This window comes from Meleagris gallopavo, chromosome 1 (genome assembly GCF_905368555.1).
Source record: "Meleagris gallopavo chromosome 1, MGAL_WU_HG_1.1, whole genome shotgun sequence".
Lineage (NCBI taxonomy): Eukaryota > Metazoa > Chordata > Aves > Galliformes > Phasianidae > Meleagris > Meleagris gallopavo.
Window position 1 is genome coordinate 57,091,128 of NC_139404.1, and position 20,690 is coordinate 57,111,817.

Consider the following 20,690-nt stretch of genomic DNA (forward strand, 5'->3'; position numbering starts at 1 on the left):
TAATCCAAAGAATACCATGCACCTGATGCATGATCATGGTCACAGACTTGCAGTGCTGCTTTCCTTAGGGATGGTATGCCTGATCTCTAGCACGGCATGCAGTGGTACCTTTGTAAGCTAACTGTTGCCTCTGTGAGGGACTTGCATATAGAGATCAAACAACAGCAACAAATCAAGGCTGCTAATTGTCTTCTTATCAATATCTCATACAAAAGATCATGTTCCTTTGTGATGCTAGTCTCTGTGGAAGTACTGCTTTGTACATAGTTCAAGAAAAGTATCATCCATTTTGCCACCTCACATTCCTGTGAGAATTTCAATCTCTATCTTCACAAATGTGAAAAACTGGCTTGGCTTCTATCCTATGAAATCAACAGATCCCCAGCTCTCTGACAGGTGTAGGTAGTTCAGATCTTCAGAGCTCCAGGAGAATGGCCTTTCTCTGTGACTTACCTCCCTTTTCTTACATTGTCAGATGGCAGAAAGAAGAGACGCTCAAAACCAATGGTAGAAGCATATGGAGATTGAGAAAGTGATAGGAAAAAGACATCGCACACAGATTTCTACCAGCAATTGATCATGCAGAATATAAAGCTGCTTTTAAACCTGAAAGCAAACTTCATACCATATCCATGGAAAGAGAAACAATTCTGTGTGTAAGAATCTGAATTTCTATAGTGTCAATCAGCTTGTCATTTGGGAAGTACCAAAGTGACATTCCTAGAAGTCACAGCTACCTGTTCACAGAAAAAGGCATTGAACCTCAGCCATGTGGTAGTAATGGAGTTGGGCAATTTTTGGGTATGGTTGGTGCAGTCATTCCATTGCAGAGACAAAAGGGATAATCTGCAGCTGAACCAGAGAGTAAAGCTGGGGAAAGGAGAAAACTGAGAACTTCTGAATGAACTCTACATGTGTGAAATGACAAATTCACAGCTACATGTCCAAGGAAAATGAAGTAAAAGGAAACTAAGCTTTCAAGCTTGGTCCACAGATTCAAAGAGGTTTCTCCTGGCAAGCTGTATAGATAACAAGATATGTATTCTTCCTATACTTATATAGTGCTTGCAATGCACTGCCAGAGAAAGCAAATTTTTCTGAGAAGTTTGTTTTTTTATAGTCTGCCAGGTAGTCTCACTAAACAAAACTCATAAAATTAGACAGGCTACTGCTCAAAACAGTTAATAGCTCTGCATCAAGAGACTTTAATGGGCAAGAGAATGAATTCCAGATACCTTTTGGCTTTGAACAGAGAGCTGAAATAAACTCTGCTTCTTTAGTATATTTTTTGTATGTGTAAACATGCAGGGAAGACTTAAATGTGTCAGGCTCATACTGTACCGAGAGCTTAGGGAATTTAACTTGCTGTCCTTTGGTGAGATAACTCTGCTCCAGTGCTCTGCTCTCTGTCATAACATATTATGCTTCCTTAAGCTATTTGCAGTCTACTTTCTTCTCACCAGGAGAGGCTGCTCCATGAAACATACTCAAGAGTCGCGGGATGGAGCTAAAAGCTCTTCTCTACTCATTCACTTCATCTATATGATCTCTAAATTAAAAATTTCCATACTCCCCTTTAACTGCTTGCGTTGAAAAATTTTAGAAGGAAATCTATTTTTTTTTCTTTTTTTCTTTTTTTCTTTTTTTTCCATGTGACTGAAAGAAAACATGACTCACAAACAAAAAGCTAATGTTAATTGTCTTTCCAAGAAGCCGGCATGGAAGAGCCCTAAGCAGTGCTTCAGACAGCTTGATGCATAATCACTCTTGGCTCTCTGGAAAATGCTTGGATTTGACCTAATCGGGGATATTCCTTTACCCAAGTACAGCATCCCAGGGGAAGGTTTCTCTGCAAGTGACATTGTGTTTACAAGCACCATTTGGCACAGCTTTTATCTCCATTTAAAGAGCAGACTGTTATGAAATGAAGTAGTGCGGTGGAATGAAATAAAGCTAATGTTTTCACTCTTCAATCTCTATTCCTTCTCTACTGTGATTTAGAGGTCTTTTCACTGCCAGTAGGAGACTGTGGGGATGTGGTATAAGATCCCAAAGATATACCTGTCAAAATGTTTAATTTCTTTATCAGATATTTGTGATAATGTTATCTCAGAAAGTCCGTTCACTAGCTGGCACAAGTGAAGACTGCACTGGAGATGTCTGTTTTACATATTGCATATGCAAGCAATATTTTTTCATATTTTCAATGTACTAAATGTAAAATACTGTTACTGACTTTCAGAAATGCTCATTACATATAACTACCACTAGACAAAGAAACCAGCTGGAAACCTATCTCAGCTGGAAACTTATTCCAGCTGGAAACCTAACCCAGTAGCTCCAGCGCAAGAAGCTGTCAGATACACAGAGGAGGTAAAGGAATCATCAGCACTGCTTTTGTGTACTAGAAGCAGGAGAAAAATATATAAGAGAGAGGGTAACAATGGGAAGTGGCCTTATGCAGAGTAGGGGTTTGTGAATGAGTAGCAGAAGAACCACAGGAAACTCAGGTCTTCTGTTCCACAAACTGGCCAACATGCTAAGAATTGTGCTGTATGAGACATGCTGAAATGATCTAAAGTGAGCTACTCACGCACATTTGAAGCTGCTATTATTTGTGACTTAGGAAGTCTGCAAGGTGTAGTTGATGAGTTGGCGTTAGACGTGATCTAGGAGTTGGACACTGTCTTACGTGCCCTGTTCTAATTCTTCCACCAGGTTCTGGTGGTCACTGCCTTACTGACATCTTCTCTTTGAGCTGGGCTGATGCTTGATCCCTAAAAGTAATCAACAGTCCCATCCTCTTCAGTGCAGAAAAAGGCAAAATGTATTAGTTATAGCATGGGGACTAACAGTGGAAGACCTAACAGAAAGCAAAGAGAGCACAAAGAGTTTTAGAGAGATGGAAGCAGCATCCAGAGCTAGCTGTACTCCAGTCCTTACCTGGTTTCTTGTTATAAGGTTTTCTGTAATGTTTCTGGTGTTTATAAACCCATCAAATCTCTTACCTTTATCAAATGCATTGTCATTCAGTTTCCCTCCAACAACAATCTGATGTCGGGGAGAAAGGTGAAATGGGGCTCAAGGGGAGCAAATGAAGCAGACAGCGCAGACCTGTGCCTGAAGACATAGCTGGGGAACCAAGCAGTGTGCCCTGCTGCTGCAGAGTAAAAAGGTGAGGACTGCTGCCAACCTTTCAACATCTTCCTCTTTCCCTGCTCTCTTCCAAGCCTGAGGGAGAGCCTTGCCACAGGCATAGTGACACGTCACATATCAACCTTACACTAGTTTTCAAGCTGTTATACTTATCCCTACTTCACAAATATTTTTTGAGGCGGATAATTCTCATATAATATTTTTGTTGTTGTTCTACTTGTCTGTATCTCTGTTATTCTTAAATAACTCCTACATGCTATTCTACACGGGAGGGATTCCTCATTAAAGTTAATTACAACTACCTTCCTGTGTTGACTTAAGTGAAATCTTGTCCTGCATAGCCTGTTTTTTAGCTGGACGTGTGCAGTTTGGCATGAGCTGTGTCTCTACCCTAACTGATTCTGTAAAACTATTAGAATTGCCTAAGTGGCAGGAATTACAACATTTTCAGATTCAGAAATTGACATAAATGAGCTATTTATTTTGATTTTCTTGCCAGCAAGCCACACTGTTTCCAAAAGGGAAACAGAAAAAGGGCATCTGTGCATTTGGAGTGAACCTATTTATAATCTGAATTTGTATCAGTGGAAGGCATTTCACACTTGATTTACCGAGAGTTCTCCCTCTCTCTCTCTTTTTTTTTTTTCTCTGAGACTCCCTGACTTTTTCTTATGGCTGAATTTCCACAGAGCTATGTGGGAATCCAAGCTACACAGGAGGCTGACAACCAGAAGAATTGAGCGATCCTGCCCTCAGGTATTTTGATCAGTTATGGAATGTTTTATTTCAATTCTAGTAAGCTGGGAAATTTCAGTAACAATTGAACACCCCTGCACAGTGAGCTATTTTGCCTACTCTGAAATATAATATGGAGAGCTGCCTTTCTGCCTAGGGGATGTGCTTTTCTTACTTATTTTTAAAAAATTTTATATAGTGTGTTTAAAATTTGAACGTTTGTTGATTTTATAGAGTGAAAGTGTGTACTGTGAGTGCAAACCAATGACTGCTGAAAGGGTCTGGCAAGTACTGTGAACACATGAGCAAACAATAAAATTTTACTACTGTGTCTATATATTGCTGAAGAGAACATGAGCTTTCTGTGAAAGTGGAAAAATTCAGGTGCTTTTGTTAGACTGGTAGTAAACTGAAGCACTCCTCTTTGGTCACTGCTGAAAAAATACAGCTGGCCTAACATGCACATGGATGAGAGCAAAAGATGTATTTATATCTGATAGTGAAATGACTTTCGCTGCATAATTCATGGAAAATCACAGAATCATAGAATTGCTTGAGTTGGAAGAGACCCTTAAATGCCATCTAGTCCAACTCCCCTTCAGTGAACAGGGACACCCACAGCTAGATCAAGTTTCTCAGAGCCCCTCCAGCCTGACCTTGAGTGCCTGCAGGGATGGGGCATCCACCACCTCTCTGGGCAAGCTGTTTCCCTTTCAGTCTCATAGCTGTGATTTCCCAGGCTTTCACCAGTGAGCACAAAGCTGACTGTCACTCTCAATCATGCTGTCATCTCCTACTGACAAGGGGCAGACTAGAAAAAGATCATCTGTTGGTGGGAGTAAAGAAAATGTTTAGATGCCACCTAGGCACAAGACATTTTCTATTTTTATTTTTTTTCCAAAGGGGATCTGACACGCTGTACAGTGTTTGCAGGTCTTTGCTCAGGGCAGTCTCTGTCTGAGGCACCGTCTTGCTCTGTTTATATCCCTTCAGGTGATCCCTGATCCGGAGCATGTGGCTGAGCTCTCCCTCCTGGAATTCCCTATTGCACTTGCTGTCAGGTTTCTTCCAACCCATTTTTGCCTCTGGAACTGTCCTATCTCTTGCTACCTTTACTGAAAAATCAAGTGAGGACTGAGACAATGTTTAGGAAAAAATATCACTGCCAGGCATTATATTGTGCTTATAAAGTCTTAGTTGAGTTGGCAAATTTACTTTATGTTCTAAGTAAAGAACATACATGAGCATCCTAGGCACTTTATTTTATTCAACACCCTTTTCTCATTTCAATGTCATTTAATTCTGATATTCACACCTGGGAATAACCAAAAAGCTTTCTCTGTATGTATACCCACATAAACTGACATCCTGTATGGGCAGTTAAGTAGGAAAGCAGTCAGATTGCCCTGGAATGCTAATCAATGCATAACATTTACTGACACTACATCACATCAGAATCAATTACACTTATATTGTGTTCAGCCACTTTACCCATTCCTGTGTATGGGGCTGTTGAATCCTGTCCATATTTAATATAGGAATGGATTAACTAATGATGTGGTAGCAACAGTGACTAGCCTGGCAGTAAGGCAATGAAAGCTATCCAGCAAACACATTCTGATTTTGAAGTTCTCACTGAAGGGCCGTAAAGAAAAATTAAACTCCAGCAGAACTTCCCTATAAATCCAACTTCCCTTAGGATTGATCTGACCAGAGTTCCTTCTTGCTGTGAATGATTTTGTTCTCTGTCGTGATAGTGTGGGGATTGACAATAATGGCTACCGAAAAAAAACCCCAAACGTCTCTGCAGTAACTATTCCAGAGTGGAGGACAGCCTTAAAGCTGCACAAACTGACTCCAGACAAATGCTGTTTGATGAAACAATAAGTATCCAGGGATAAAAGTGATGCTCCAGAAATATGTTAGGAGTGGAATTATTCCAGTATAATTCTAACACTCATTTTTATTTTGCAACTTTTTGCTCCGCAGAGTTTTTCTTTGATGGTGCAGGTTAAGGAGGACAGAAGCATGAAAATACTTCAGCCAAACCTCTTCAGACTCTCTTTCTCTGCTGAGCTCCAGGTTCAGAAACCATTTTGTGCAGTGCTTCAGGAGCCTGCTTCACTTCAATCAAGCACAGTTTCAGGGTAACTAAAACAGAATAAAGGAAAGGAAATGCCTCTCCTCCAAAGTAGCTTACATAAAAGCATTGGAAAGAAGGCCTAATTCTTCCACTGGGCAAAATATTTTTCATCTAGACCTCAAAATGGATGCACTTTTCTGCAGAGAAAACTGTTAATGAGATGTGCAGAGTGCTGGCAAATCCATCTGGCCAAGTTTCACATGGCAGTGCCCCTGTTTTTCACTGCTGTTCATGTCATTTTTACATGGGGCAGAAGCAGAGCTTCCAGCACTCATAACCAACCAGTGTTGAGTGGCATCAAGCAGACTCATGTCCCACATTCTGGAAAAGTGCATGAGAATTAAAAATGGAGCTCTGAGGATCAAGCAGGGAGATGAATTGGAAATTTGTTAGGGGAAAAAGGATAATATATGCTATCAGAGAGATCAGAAATGAGCCTGAGTCCAGCCAAGACAAGGAGCAGAAGAGGTGCTCTCATCACAGCAGATCAGCTCTGAAGGCTGCACGGTGCCTTGGGTACATGGATGAGCTTGGTTTGAAGAGAACAAGAGCAGTTGAGTGTGCAGCTCAAATGTCAGTGCTGTCTCTCCTTGAGTAGGGCCAACAGTGGGCTGCCTTAGGAGGGCATGTGGGTTTGGAGCAGGTGAGAGTAGCAGTGCTGTGGAAAGCTGCAGTGTGGACCAGTTTCACAGAGTCATAGAATAGAATCACATAATTATTTGACTTGGAGGGGGCCTTAAAGGTCATGTAGTCTAACTCCCCTGCAATGAACAGGGACACCCACAGCTAGATCAGGATGCTCGGAGTCCTCTCCAAGCCTAACCTTGAAAGTCTCCAAAGACAGGTTTTGTCGGTTTGGAATGGTGTTGCGCATGTGTCAAGGAAACCAAGCATACTTGAAAAAAGTTGATTGTATGTGAGCCTACAAGTACTGTAGGACTTTTGTCTCATAAATCTGTGCGTAGTTAAGAAGATACTTGAAAATACTTGAATGTAATGAAATTAAGGAATCTGTATTTTGACAGCAATGCTAGGAATTCCTTGGATGGAGAGGGGGGAGAAAGACACAGGTGCAGGTGTTGTTACTGCAACATTTTATTGACTGCTTGTTGTTACTCTAAGACAGTTCTTGTGCCAGGTGTTGGTGCCAGGTGTTTTGAACAGCAACAACTGTTAGGTACAGCTGTATCCACCATGCAAAGTCAAGAAATTAGACAGTGTTCTGCTTTTTCAAAAAGGACAGCAGATGTTAACATCTTGTAACTTTTGATTGTGAAGGGAAGAACAAACAAAACCTTTTCTACTAATAATGTTTACACAAGTTCTAAGGCAGCCTGTTTTATCCTTTCCTACAGTCAGGATAAAATAAACCAAACCAGACTGACCAAAGAAGGGAAGAATGTAAAAGTTTTTTTTTCCACCCAGCTTCTTCCCTCCCCTTTTCCACTCCCTATTCTCTGCAACAAAAAATTGATTGAATCATAAGAGTTGGGAAGTTCAGTGTCGTAGATTACGAGAAATGCAGGTCGTCTTCGTTCTTTACCAGGAGACAGAGCTGCCTTCTAGCCACTGCTTCAACCATCCCTTTTCAGAGCCCTGTTAACAACAATCTGGCTGAGCATGGCAGTTTGACAGGACTGGGATGATTCTTATTGTTTTGCTATTGCCTTTCAGTCAAGCTGCTGCCATTCTGCTGTTTGGCTACTTTGATTGACAGTGTGCAAGTGCCACGTTTCTGACTTGGGGACCTTTCTGTGGTCGGGTTGCATGCAGCTTTGCAGATAAGAATTTAAATGAGTAGAAGTCACAAAATTAAGACATTGAAATTACAGCCCCCACACGAGTGTGCAGTCAACCACAAATTCAAAGCATGGTGTAGAATGGTGGGAAGAGTAATGTGAGAATCACTTCAGCACAGAGTTTAGCCCCATATGTTTCTCATGCAATGAAATCTGTATTTTGCTTTATACAATGGACAAAACTTGCTGAGGGGTGATTATCTTCTGTTTTCTGTTTTGAGTCCTTTAACTCTGTGCAGAATTTTTGTTTTATTTCAAAGTAAGGTGCATGGGAAGGAGTGGGTGGATGTATATGTGTGCTGCTTCTCAGTAACCTACTGCTATTTTTACTTTGCACGCTGCAAATATCATATAGGTGCCTGAAACTGTTTAATCACAGTATCTTATGATCTGGTCACAGAATCATGCAGCTCTTTAGTTACTTTCCTGCATGGACAAATTTTCCAGTGTCAGTTTATAATTGTAGAATCATAGAATTGCTTGAGCTGGAAGGGACCCTTGAAGGCCATCTAGACCAACTCCTCTGCAATGAACAGGGACACCTACAGCTGGATCAAGGTGCTTGGAGCCCCTGTAGCCTGACCATCTTCAGGTAGCTTCCACCACCTCTCTGGACTACCTATTCCAGTGCCCTCACCACCCTGATTGTAAAATATTTTTTTCTTTATATCTAGTCTAAATCTCTCCTCTTTTAATTAGAAACCATTTTCCCTTGTCCTATCACAAAAGACCCTGCTAAAGAATCTGTCCCCTTCTTTCTTATAGCCCACTTTTAATTACCGACAGGAATAATAATTAGATTGTTTCCAGTATCTGGACTAAAAAAAACAGATCATCTGAGCTAGGTTAAAGTCCATGATAGTATGGACATGCACTAAATGGTAAATGACTGAATTACATTACGGTGATATTAGCCAACAAAAGCAGTGATAAAGGGATTTGGCTATAGGAACAAGAAAGATGATGATGTGAGTTTTGGATAGTGCAAAGGTTTCTAAGACACTGGAAAAATGGCAGCCACATCTACTAGCAGCAACCTAGATACAAAACTGTAGGAGTGAGAAGAAAGGAGACAGAACAAAAGCTTCTGCTGTTATTAATCATTGTGTAGAAGGTCTGGTGTTCAGAACAGAGAAAACAAGGAATTTCAGATGTGACTTGTTAGACTAGAGTGCATGGAGGAAGATGGAGCTGTTGACAATCTCTGAGGACATCCTGCCACAGAGTGTGCCTTACACTTTGCCCTTTCAAGGTCATATTTAAAGCTGTAGTGGATGCATACACTTGCCAGGAAGCCAATGAGATTTAAAGACAGTCTAAAAACATTTGAGCTGTCCTCAACCCTGTGTCAGAATAGCTGCTGTGCTCAGCACATCACCAAGCAACTCAGAGGGGTACAGAGGGCTTTTTAATGCATGACACTTTAACACAGTCCAAAGATTCTGTCATGACACATGCCAACAGTGATTCACTGCCTCTCAGCTACCACGTGATTAACCCGTCTCTCATTCATTCTAATTATTACTTAAAAATAATAATAAAAAAATTCTTCATGTTCTCCTCTTTTTCCACATAAAAATGTCAACTTGTCAAAAGAGAGAGGAGCTGGAAAAAATTCCTCTCCTTTTCACCTTGTCTGGCTTCTTTCAAACCAAGCTATGCAAAGCTCTAGTGCAGCCTGACAAGACCTAACTGCTGAGATTTCACAGGCATTGGGGGAATAGAGGTGGGAGGGAATGGGGGAATTGTTCCTGTAAGGGCTCTGCCACAAGCTACTGCGTCTGCGGGGTCTCTCACAGACACCTGAGGATTGAAGGAGGGCAGCTGAAATGGAGCAGAGGGAGTCACGTTCAACAGGAAAGTAAAAGGCATAGGAATAGAAAAATATGATGATAAATCTGTTTCAGTGTAAGAAAAGCCGCTGAGTTAAACAGCTAGGAAAGGAGGAAACTTGTTTCTGTGACAGGACATGCCCCTGGAAAGGAAGCAAAGCATCCTGAGTCATTATTTGGTACATTTTATTTTGACGCAGACAACTTTACAGCCTGAAAATGGGTTGAAGGATTTCTGTGCTGCAAGGAGGCCATCTGTTCATGACTGTATTAGATGTGGTAATGTTCTTTTCTTCACAACTATTAATATCATGGCTCCAGTTGGCCTGCTCCTCTGCCTGGATCTGGCGGGTAAACAGGTGGTGTAAGAGACTGCTATATTCCTAAAACAAAAATACTGTTTTGATGTAAAAATGCGCAGTATGGAGTTAGTGAAATGAAGGGAGCTTCTCTTTTCCATGATGCAACAAAGCCCCGATAGTTAGAAAGTGCGGTAAGTCAGTGCTCAGTGGCAGATCTGGACCTCTTTATGGTGGTGGAGTCACTTCAATATTCACTGCAGGACCATGGCATTAGACCAGGACAGAGCCTTGTTGTCACTTTACCCTTTCATATCATTTTTGGTGGGAAGAAATACTTGCACGATCACTCCTTACTTTCTCCTGCAGGTTTCTAGTTTCCTGCCAGAATCAGCTATAAATTTTGGAATATTTAGGGAAAAAGATAATATTTTACACATCACAGTAGCGAGGGAAGAGGTGGGGGAGGATGAGGCATAATGAGATCTGAAAGGAACAACCTAATCTTGTAACAGTTTTCAGCTTGTTTGCAGCTTTGATTATGTCTTCTTTTTATTTTTTTTAATTTTATTTTATTTTTATTTCATGAGGAAGTCAGTTGTAAGTAGCAGATAAGCGTCACAGAATAAACAGGGATGCAAATACTCTGTGATCCTATTGTGACTTTCTTCTGCCACCATCTGGAACAGCTGCTGAGTTTACAGCTGGAAAAATTTCTCCATGTCTTTTTTTTCCTCAGTTGTTACTTTTCCAGAAGGCTGTCTTCAAACCCAGTTTCTTATTCAGAAGCTGCTGTGGGGGCTGCTTTTTACCCTGTTATGTCAGGCTCACTGTCCCTCAGGAGGCAGGAATTCATCCAGGAACTACTCTTTTCAGATCCTTTTCAGTTTTCCTATAGTCACATACCCAATTCCTAATTAGTTGGATGAGCAGCCATCAGATGTACTGATTACATGTCTTCACTCCTCTGGATTTGGTTCTCCAGATGAATGCCATCTTCCCTTTTTTGTATGTTCAGCATGTTCTTCCCCTGGTGGCAGGGCCAGACTAGTGGAAAAAAATCCCCCGCCAGCATCCAGAGCAAGGGATGTTTCTCCTGGCAGCCATTCACCTCCTGCAAGCTGAATATGCCAGAATGGTCACAGTTTTAGGCTCTTTAGGAAGCCTTTATTCCGTTTCCATTTGAACCATAAAGCTTGATTAAGAGCTCTGAGCTGGAAGAAGTGATCACAGTGATCAAGACTCTGGGATCCCTTTTCAGGGAGGGACTGCCAGGAAGGATGGAAGGCTTTGAGTACTCAGTCATCCAGTGGAAGGCACAGAAAAGGCTCATAGGGCACCATGGAATTGCCTATGCTTCTTCCATTGACTCCACAGTAAGCCTGCTCATTTCCTCATACCCAAAGTCTAAGCAGTTGCAATTAGCTGAGAGAAACTAGTTTATTTTTCAAGGGACTGAATCTGTCAGCTCTGCAGTATATTCTTCAGTGCTAGTCCTGCATTTCATATAGTCCTTGGTAATTTGTGCTCAGGAATATGCTCATAATCTCTGGTGTTAACATCATAGATGCAGAAAAGCAAGCCTATATGTGGGAAAAAGAACCCTAACTCTTGTGCTGAGCTACAGCTGAGTGGCTCCGTGCTCCTGGCATCTCCCAAGAAAGGACAGAATGGAGGCAGGAGCTGAGACTGGCTGACCAGAAAAGTCGTACAAGAAAGGGACTGGGACTTGGTGGGAGCAGTGGCTAAAGGAACCTGCTGGGAGAAAGGGTAGGGAGAGCAACTGATACTTTGAGGAGGCATTTAGAGCCAGGCACACAGCATCATGAGGATGGAAATATAAAGCGAAGAGAACACCAGAGCCCATAACTCAAGCCTTGTGTGGTTTTCAGTGGCAAGAAGGCACTTCTTGCTCCCTTGTGCTGGGCCATTGTATTTAGTGATGAGATTCTCACTCCTTTAGCTCATGAATTGTGAGACACCCCACAGTACAGGTCGTCTCAATCCAGAGGAAGTGCACTTACACAATTACAGCGGGTGCAGCGTAGTCATAAAAATTTTGAAAGAATGTTCTTTGGACATAATGGCAGCATTTTGCCAATATTCTGTAACTCAATAAACAAGCAGTAGAGCATTGATTCATTGCTAGTGGAAAAAAGAATCACAATTCCCACTAATAACATTTCTCATTTCTTATTTGACAATAGCTGATGGCAGCTTTTATAGACCAACCTCTGCTGAGCACACAGCTGCAAGGAAATGAACCCATGCGTTAACGTGCAACACTGTACTGCGTAGACTTAGCTGAGGAATAATTTGTACAAATTGCTGATGGAAACCAAATCAAAAGAAAGAAGCCTGCTATGATTGCTGCTTGGGATGGACAAATTTAGAGGGGCAAGTGCACTTTGGACAGAGTCCACAAGGTGCCCTGATTTTCCAGCTGAGCCTGGATCCAAACTCAAATGTAAGCCCACCCTTTGCGCTTGGTAGTGAGTTCTCTCTCGCATGTGTAATGTGCATGTGTAATTTGCATCTGAATAAATGTTCCCAACTGCAAGGAAGGATTGAACAGTTTAACACTAGGTTAAGAAAGAAGATGAAGAAAAATGAGTGAAAACACTGTATGTGGGAAATCAAGGGAACTTGTATTCCTGGGGCCAAAAGAGAATTTCTTAGATTCTCTTTGACTCAGCATTTCAGGTCAAATCATCACTTTGATGAGAGCTACTTTTTTGCCAGAGCTGCTCTTCGTGGTAAAACGTTTTGCAGTTTGGTTTTTGATGAGGAATGTGTGATGCTAGTCAGTAAGGCTAGTCAGGGCTTTTTATGTAAGGCCGAAGTTTACAATGAAGGGCTAAATTGCTGTTATACCTCAGTATGCATTTAAATTCAATGAAAAGCAGTCTTAATCACTTTATACCTCTTGTCCCTCCAGGTGCTCACTGGGTCTTTTGGTGCAGTCTGAGAGGAGATGCTTAACAAAATGTATCAGGTTTACCTCCAGTTATCAACCAAAAACCAGTTCCAAGCAAAAAAAAAGTTCTTTCCTCACAAAGCATTGACAGGTGATTTATAACACTAGTGTATGCAAGTCCTACATTATCTCACTTGAGAGCAAAGATTGAACATATAATTTGTAGAGAATTAGTCTCAAGAAAACTGTCTGTATCTATATAATTTATACGAATTCACAATTTAGTAGTGCAAGGAGGGCTGACTATGCCACTACATTCAGCATATATGTGCAGTGCAGTTGGCCTATGCTGAGGCTCCATGAAAACAGCAACATGTGGGAAAGGATTCAGTGTTGTGCCACTGGAAGAACAGCATGTCCTTCCTCAGAGGTTCTTCAGAGATATGGAGTAATGCAGTGTGAAGCAGACTGATTTTCATGTCATAGGAATTTTTAAGGAATGCCTGGGAGCCTCTTACTGGAAAAATTGTGCATCTTCTGGCAGAATTTACCACAGAGCAGGTTGGCTGTCTCAGAAACGGAGGTCAGGATCAAAATACTCCTTGGTAAAACTTATCACCAAACTAGACCTCATTTAGGCTTGATGAACTTGTTTCATGGGTGATCTTATTCCTCTGTCAGGAGGAAAAATGCATGACTTCTGGTTTTAGAGGCATGTAAATCCTCAGTCCCACCATAATAACATAGAAACTATCCTCCTTTGGAGTTCAGATGTTTCTTTCCCTTGCCATGGTCAACTGGCAATAAAGAGGAGATATAGTATGAACATTGAAGCTTTCTTTTCCTGATAGTAGGTTGTATGTAGAAGGCAATGTCAACCAAAATGGAGAACTCAGTGAGATGCAATATCTTGAGCTCAAGTGAAAATAGCCTGCTTGTTACCTTCCTTTCCTGCCTGTTTTTGATTTATTTTTTTTAAAGGAGAAAGTTACTCTACAAAAACATTAGTCAGTTCATGGTCACAAATGGTGGTTTCTTTCTTTCTTTCTTTCTTTTCCTTTCTTTCTTTCTTTCTTTCTTTCTTTCTTTCTTTCTTTCTTCTTTTTCTTCTTTCTTTCTTTCTTTCTTTTTCTTTCTTTCTTTCTTTCTTTCTTTCTTTCTTTCTTTTTTCTTTCTTTCTTTCTTTCTTTCTCTTCTCTTTCTCTCTTTCTTTCTTTCTTTCTTTCTTTCTTTCTTTCTTTCTTTCTTTCTTTCTTTCTTTCTTTCTTTCTTTCTTTCTTTCTTTCTTTCTTTCTTTCTTTCTTTCTTTCTTTCTTTCTTTCTTTCTTTCTTTCTTTCTTTCTTTCTTTCTTTCCCTCTCTCTCTCTTTCTTTCTTTCTCTCTCTCTCTCTTTCTTTCTTTCTCTCTCTTTTTTTTTTTTCCCTATATGCAACTTCAGCTTGGCTCCTAGAAAACTACACTTTATCCCACAACATATTATCAATCCTGACTTACGTGGGAAATTATTCTCCAGGCACAGGAAAATTGATTCTTTAGCTGTAAGGAGGAACCCATGGTGAAAAGAACTGAGGCTGTGAAGCCTTGTTTTCAGTTTCTACTTTTGAGGTATCTCCAAGGAATATTAGTCACTGGGGAGGATAAATTCACAGTGAAGAATTCAAATGTTTGCAGTTAGAACCCATACAGGCTCATGGTCTGCTAGAACACAAATGCTGTAGACTAGACAAAAATACTAAAAATTGTTCACCTTCCCACTTCTTATCCATATTTTATTAGTGAGTGCATACGTTCTTCTTTTATTAATTCTTGTAGAGTATGTCTTTTTATCCCTTTGTTTTGCCCTCCTCTTCAGCACTCTATGCTGTAACAAGCAAGAGGTATTCAGCAGATGTTTCTACCTTGTGGACTCTGACATTCCATACTTATTCTTTCTTGACAACTAGAAATCCTGACTGAGATGTTTCATTTTTCTTACTTGAGCTTTGGGAACACTATGGAATAACAACTAATCAGTACTAATTCCTGTAGCTTGTATTAATATTAATTACTCAACATTAGGGACAGAATGCACCCTTAGCAAATTTGCAGATGATGCTAAACTAAGGGAATACCTAGCATGCTGAACAGCTATGTTCCGATAAATCTTGAGCCAAGAGAAATCTCCTGAAGTGCAGAAAGAGGAATCCAAAACTCCTTATCTGAGGAGGAGCAGCAGCAGGCACCAGCAGGTTTAGGATAGAATGTCCAAACAGCTGCCAGTTGAACAAGACCTGGGGTCACAGGGATGCCAAGTGTAAGAGCTAATAGCTGTTTTCCTTGCAAACATTACCAACAGCATGGCAGAAACCTTAGCAATCGTAGCAAATGTATAGCAAGGGTCAACAGTCACACATTACAGCTTGTGTGGTACAGGCTAAACATCAGGGCAAAAATTTCTCACTGGGAAGATGTTGCAGTATTGGAACATGTTACTCGAGAGGTCAGAGTCTTTTCATCCCTGCAGGTTTTAAGAACTCAGAAGCAACATCTGAACTAGTCTTATGCTGGCCGTAGTCATGCTTCTTAAGTAATACAGGCCCAGATGTACCAGCCAGCACACCCATGACCGTATCTGAGGGATATGGTAAGCCAATCAAAAGAATCCTATTGGAGTCAGATTTTTATTGAATAGCTTGTAGTTATGAAGTGTTACTGAGAAGTGAAATAAATGTACAATGTGGAAACTATTCTCCTGAATCATGTTTTACATGTTATAAAGTTACTGCAGAATACATGACTCCCAGATGAGATGAATACAGGACAACTTTTCCTACTGGCTTGAACCCCATTTCTGGAAGACTTTTGGCACCTGACAATGTTTAAGTATGAACTTTGTTTTAAGCCTTTGCATCTGTATGTTGTTTGGTTAAAGTCCAGGAGTATGTGAATAGTTATTTGATGAATCAAAGCATTTGAGAAGCCTAAGCTGGCTCCTGGTCATTGTTCTATTCCTGAGCTACCTTGGCTGTGGTTCGCTTTGAAGAATTGATTAAGACAAATTGACTATATGTTTTACATCTGTGTCCTATATTCAGGTTACCAGTACCCAAAATAGGTTATCTGTCTTCCAACTTAAACTTTCATGAAAATACAAGCTGTTCCCATGTCTTCATGATTGCAGTTCTTTTCAGAAGAAAACCTCCTCAACATTTGCAGAGGCAATTGCAGTGAAAGTGTGTCTACGCAAAACGGTGTAGGGGCAGTTTTAAAAATAAAGTAGAACCTGCAAGAAGTCCATGCCATTATTTGTTACTTCATCTGGTTCTTTGCTTGTCACATGAAAGACAGGAATGTTATCACTGTGGTCAGATCATTATTCACAGAACTAATAGATTTTCTTTCACATAGTCAAATATATTTTTTCAAAGTACCCAGTGTCAGTATGAGTGAAAACTGTAGGGCCTGAATTCAAAGCCTGTGGAGTCTTTTGCTAAGACTCTATTTTGAGAGTCTCTGTACAAAGCTCTGGGGAGTATTGTATGGTGAGACATTCTTATTTGACAACAGCATTTGGATAATGTACATACCAGTAAAATGTATAGTCATGTGAATTTAAGGCTCTTCAACTCCAGATGCCCTCAGGGAATTCTGAGGTACTTTTTTTCAGAATTGTTTTGTGTTTCTCTTCTTGCTTTCATAATTATTTTTTCCTGTTCTTTTTGATATACTTATGACATGGAGGTAATTATACCTAGCGTAGAGTTACCTGCTGCTGTATTCAGCCCCATTGTATGGCCAATATTTTCTCTGTCTGATTGAGTTGAAAGTGTCACAGGATGTAACTTCCAGCTAAATACCAGTAGATTAGTGAATCCCCCATTTATCAGAAACCTTTATCAAAGACTTTACTTGTATGTAACATGAAGTGAAGTTACAGGGCCCTACCAATAGCCCTTGTCTGTTGATTTCTTTCAGAAATTATAGTAGATGGGGACTAACAGTTTCATTCTTTGGAATTTGTCTTCAGAAAAATGTAAGTGCATACATTTTATTAACCAAAAATTCTTCTGCAAATCATTTGACTAGCATCTTGTTGTCCAGTATTATCTTTAGTTTCTGAAATTGATATTTGCTTAGTGTTAACAGAATTTGCATTACTGTAATACAAATGATTTGGTCCAGGAAAGGAAGAACAACAAAGTTCAAGTACTGTGACTTTCTGTTTGATCTCCACTCATGCTTTAATTTTCATATTAATTATGTATTATAGGAAGCCAGAAACAGAATTAGTGTCAAGAAAACCCAGAAAGAAAATATTGCCTGAACATGCAAGATTCTCCAGAGTCAGCTCATTCAGCCATTATACTAAATACATTTGTACAAGATTCTCTTTGTCTCATTGTTTTATCCTGAAGCTGTGATTTAGTCAAATGAAATAATGGAAAAGTACCACTATAATGCTGTAAATGCCATTATGGACATATGTACAAAACACTCAATAGTACCTTTTCTGAAACTGTTATATTGTTCTGTTCTCAGCGCACTGAACGAGTTATGGGGCCTGGAGACTGTTCTGTACCTCTGCACAGGTACAGAACTCTCTCACCTTTTCTACTCGTAGAACACAAATGTCCCATCTGCAAGAGAAGTAACATGAAAAGGAGCAACATCTGCAACAGCTGTATGTATCAGTATCTAACCCTTGAGAAGATTTGTGGCTGTACTCTTTAGGAAGGTCCTCATCAAAATTTAAAGCAAGGCAGCAACCCACTTTTAGAATAGAAACACAACATATGTTTTGAAAAGGTATATTTCGTGAAACAGCAAGCAATTAGGAAAAAAATATGTTAGAGTATAGGCTTCCATTGAGTATTGCTATTAATGTCTGTCAAGTTGGTGTTCTTCTTAAAAGACAGCCACTGAATTATTATGAGGTTGTATGCATATATAATTAAGAGACTGTTGTGTGAAAGGCATCTTTTTAAAACGGTCCCTTATTACTAACATGAATTCTAAAGAAGCTGTTTAGTGGAGGTTAAGCAAAAAAAAATAATAAGCAAATCTCCATGTAAGTTGAGTGCATAAATACCCATTCTAGTCAAAGAATAATCAATGTCTGCAGGTGTTGTTGGGTTTTTGACTCTTTGTTTTTGTTTTGCTTTTTATTAGCTGGTTCTAACTGTTATTAATAGTGTGTTACTGATAGCGATAGTGATCCAAAATCTAAGTAGTCTGCTCAAAAGTTGTTTTTCCCAGGAATTCTAAATGTTAGAAGATTCTTACACGCTGACAAAATTTTTTCATCTCCAACTGTGCAAGAGACTCATGGATCTAGGCAAAATAATGAAACGTCTGAGCTTCTACCCTAGCACTATGTTCTTTGGAGTTACACCAGATGGTTTAAGTTCTTTGTAATTTTGTATATGCAAAAGTCTTTTGTACAGACTGGTGTTACTGCAACATCCTGGTATTTGCATTGCTTATTTAAATGCTAAGTGCGTTCCAAGAGTTACTGAAGAAGACAACATCCTCATGCTGAGAAAGGGTACGTGTGAGGCACCCAGTACAATTCAGCCTGTTCCCAGTCCTTCCCTTGAAGAATGCTGTGTTAAATTCTCTGTTTAGAGAAACTTTCAGTATTGCACTGATTTCATCAAAGTGATGATGATTTATAGTAACTGCGAGCCTGGCTATGTTCAGATATTTAAAAATAGCCCATCACACAGGAGTAATGAATGCAAAGGATTATCAAACGAACCCTATTTTGAATCACTCTATTACATATCTTACCGGCGTTCAAAACGCTTGCGTGGTTTTCTCTGAGGGAATAACTCCCATTTCAATACTGGCACCTTCATCCTACCTGTTGTGTTATGAGTTTGTTTTTTTTCTTTTTTTTTTTTCCCGCAGAAAATTACCTTGCAGCAGATGACCATAGTATTTGGGGTGAAACAGTGAGTGGGCAGAAACTGCAATCTGGACATTTTCAAGGGGAGATCAAATTACACAGCTTGCTATAAGAAGTACAAGCAAATTTTAGTCTGGACAGTGCTTATCTATTTTTGCAAGTACATCACTTTGGAAAGTGTTTTGCTCAGCTAATCTATATAGCTGTCATAGAAATGTAATTTTTCCCTCCTTCAAACCAACAGCGGGCACCTGGCAAGCTTACTTGTGCACCCATGCATTCAAGTCTAGCGGTTTCCATGGAAACTCATCAAACTGTCGCATCAGTTTTCTAACATGTTGCCACTTCACAAAGAGAGGACAAGCTGTTTTGCACAATATTCCTGTATAATGCTATTTTGCTTTCTCTCTGAAGGCAATTCAGTAAGATTCAGTGCTTGCAGAGTGCAAGAATTGCTTTTTATTTTCTTTAAATCAGCCCATATATATAAGAAAATATAGGCTGGAGCTTTCACAAACTCACTGAAAAAGAAATTTTAAGCTATGAAACTCCCTTTCTTGAGATGTGGAACATGAAAAATTTCTTTAAGAAAATAAATGTATTTATGTTATTATTTCATTAATATACTACATATGTCTTTTGTTCCCTTCTAGGAAGATACTTCAGTTTCAAACTCAAGATGTGACACATAGGTGCTTCCTTTGAGAGTCTCGCATGGTAACTTTTATGTTAAAATTAGATGAATTTGTTCAGTGAACTAAAGATGTGGTCTCTGGGGAAGCAGGAGATTCAGCGATCCAGAAGTTCTTGTCTATTGTATGGCTTAAAGTGACTGTAAAACCAAGGCTTCTTCCATTATAAATAAATGAGATTTCAAGCTTTATCCTCTCATACCCAAAAGCAAGGTTTTGGAGGAACTTCAGATTATCAAACAGACAGAAGAGTGTGATAATTTCTTATTAAGACTATCCTAAAACATTTAGTTTTCAGATATAGTCCACCATGAATAGTTTTTCCTGTAAGCTTTCATCTGAGTAAAAATTCATGGCATGTACCCCACTCAGCATGCAATTGAACTGCTATCTATCATGCAGCTAGTGACAAGGAATTCCAGTAAAGAAAAATATTCCAATATGAGCATTTTTTCTTCATATGAAGCTCACTTCTAAAATGATTCTGGAATCTTAGAAGCTGCCAGTTCTTATAACATAGAAGTGTGCTCTGGCACCGAATGTCTTTTTAAAAATATAAAGCCCTTTTCTACACTTGTTTGTTTCCTATACAGCACAATTTTATTGATACCAGCAGTTGGTCCTCATTTAAATTGGAGAAATATCAAGCCCTGTGAATTCATCTTGTGGAACAGCAAAAAATAACTAATGATATGTGTGTGAGATTAAGCTCAAAGAAAAGACTCAAGAAAAAGGACAGTTAGTTGGCAGGATCCATAGAATAAATGCACAGTAAAATTTACAAGAATGTCTTATCCACTGAATATTTATAATAGAAATCAGATGGAACTGAAAGCTAAAGGGGTATAAACAAGATAAATGCCCATTTACGAAGAAACATCTTCCCTCTGAAGGAACCTGAGACTGAATGGCCCGTAGGTTTGTTTATGCCATTTAGCACTAATTTAATGCTAATCTGCCCATTTAATAACAATTGATATTAAACAGTTTCCCATTTAATGTTAATTCAAAATCACTGGTGTCCTATTCCAGATTGTACTTAGTGTCACTTATTTCAGTTAGTGAAAAAAAAATGCAGCTTTATTTTTATCTAAAACTTTACCGGAAACCTGAAATACAGGCAGCACAGTTCAGCCACTAGAACTATAGCATCTAATTTCATCATATTAATTGTTAAAATAGTGATCACGAAAGCCATAGAAAAATAATAACATCCCGCAAAACATAAAG

General features: G+C 39.6%; 1 long non-coding RNA gene across 1 annotated transcript; it reads left to right on the plus strand.

The window, feature by feature from the left end:
- Positions 1–3,741: 3,741 nt before the first annotated feature.
- LOC116217054 (uncharacterized) lies at positions 3,742–19,539 on the plus strand. The gene is made up of 4 exons (XR_004160958.2): positions 3,742–3,912; positions 16,836–16,893; positions 17,400–17,541; positions 19,422–19,539. It is a non-coding gene; the product is annotated as an uncharacterized LOC116217054 (long non-coding RNA).
- The last annotated feature ends 1,151 nt before the right edge of the window (positions 19,540–20,690 follow it).